At 39.1% G+C, this 2,104-nt stretch overlaps 1 pseudogene; it reads right to left on the bottom strand.

Annotated features, from left to right (window-relative positions):
* Positions 1 to 1,649: 1,649 nt before the first annotated feature.
* Positions 1,650 to 1,801, bottom strand: LOC142355135 (5.8S ribosomal RNA; annotated as a pseudogene).
* Between the last annotated feature and the right edge of the window lie 303 nt (positions 1,802 to 2,104).

Below are 2,104 nucleotides of genomic sequence, written 5' to 3'. Positions count from 1 at the left end.
ATATGAGACAGAAACCGATTCAGCAGTTTTGTTCGCTACTACTATCAAACACAGGTCGAAGTTTCCATTCAGTCATTAATTCCAACTTTCAAATGTTGTTGTTTCAGCTTTCGCTTACTAGAAGCAACATAATACTCGCTGCAATACAGACCTCGGGAAACCCTCACCGTGAATAAGGTTCACTCACATATTTCACTACATTTTGCGTGGGATTGGAGATGAGGCTACTCGTTCTTGCTCAGTACTAGGCTGAAAATTAACGAAACTTCGTTACAAACGTTCACATGTTGATGTTTCCGCTTTCGCGTACTCGAAACAACATAATACTAGTCTTTGTAATTTAGTTTCATAATTTCAACTGTTCTCATGCAGAATTTTTGCTCATTCTTATCCCAAATTTTGACCTGGCTACTAGTTACACTCCTTGTACTTATTGCAAAATGACCACAAATTTCAACAGCTTTCACATGTTGCTGTTTCGGCTTTCGCTTACTACAGTCAACATAATACTCGTTGCAAAATAAGTGCTCGGCATCTGCAATTTTCCAAAGACGAAGTTTCGCCAGTTCAATTTTCGCTCGCCAATTATGGCTACTAATTCACACGGTACTGAGCTCAACAACATTAAATTTGTTCAGCAAGACTTTCACATGTTGATGTTTTGGCTTTCGCCTACTAGAAGCAACATAATACTCGTCTTGTTAGCTCATTCAATGAGAATAGCTTTTCCCGTTGAGAATTTTTGCCTTCAATTGGCGTTGTAGTGAGTTTGGCTACTCAGATCACCAAATACTTGTGACAATTCGAACCAGAAATGTTTTCAATTTTCACATGCTGATGTTTCGGATTCAACCTACTAGAAGCAGCATAATACTTGTATTCAACAATTTCTGTATCAAATCCCAGTTTTCTCTGGTGCATCTTTGCCAAACTATTCCAAACTGCCTGAGTCTGAATACCAATTACAGGTACTAGTAAATGCACGTTACTAAGGACTATATAGTTCTAGGTTACTGTACACAACGACGTTCACATGTTGATGTTTCAGCTGCCGCTTACTAGAAACAACATAATACTTATCGTGCATACCTTTCCATAACTTGTCCTTTTCAGATGCATTAGTTTCCCTTTGTCTTGGCTTCTACAGTCAGACTGGCTACTAGTAACAGCACAGTACTAATCACATATCGTTCTACAGTTTGCAGACAACTTTCACATGTTGATGTTTCAGCTTTCGCCTACTAGAAACAACATAATACTCGCTGTATACATTTGTAGTTCTCTATGTAACTTTCATGTGAAGAAGTTTCGCCAGTCTTTTTGACTGTCTCAAATCTGAGTCATGCTTAGGCTACTAGTTGCTTCATAGTACTTATCGCCTCGAGATCATTGAACAAAACTTGATTTTCACATGTTGCTGTTTCAGCTTCCGCTTACTAGAAACAACATAATACTAGTCTCATTAAGTTCCGTCTCTTTGCAATTTTCTTATGAAGAAAATTCGCCATCACAATGACTCCAGCAGTTCTTGATCAAGGAATGCAATCATTGATCAGAATGCTATTATTTGAATCGGTTCTGCTTTAAGTGTTCCAATTTTATTGGAAGCACCAACAATAGAACATCAATGTGTTCAATCGAGAGTTATATAACCCTGAATCGGACGCAGTCAACAGCCGAAGCCGAGACCGCCTTTTGCGTTAGAGAGGTCGGTAAACAAATCTTGCGATTCATACCGAATTAACACATATAGCTGTGCTCCTCTTCGTAAAGCGAGCCAAGTGATCCCCTGTTGAAGGATGTATTTGGACCAATCTAGTAGCATTTGGTTTCCAACAAGCTCTCCCAAGTTAGCTTACTTATTGGGCTTTTCAACCAATTCGGTTGGCTACAAGCATCATCAAAGTACTAGCCACAGTTTGATCGCAAAATTCTACGACTTTCACATGTTGATGTTTCGGCTTGCGCTTAGCCTACTATAAGCAACATAATACTAGTCATATCATAGAGCGTGATCAGCTTGTGACGTTCTCATGATGAAGTTTCACCAACAGTGTCTCACTTCGAGCTTAAATCCAGCTACTAGTAACTACACAGTACTGAC

Source organism: Convolutriloba macropyga, unplaced genomic scaffold (assembly GCF_964194025.1).
Source record: "Convolutriloba macropyga unplaced genomic scaffold, txConMacr16.3 SCAFFOLD_1494, whole genome shotgun sequence".
NCBI classification, from domain to species: domain Eukaryota; kingdom Metazoa; phylum Xenacoelomorpha; order Acoela; family Convolutidae; genus Convolutriloba; species Convolutriloba macropyga.
Note: the sequence above shows the minus strand (reverse complement) of the source record. Positions and strands in the feature narration are given on the sequence as shown.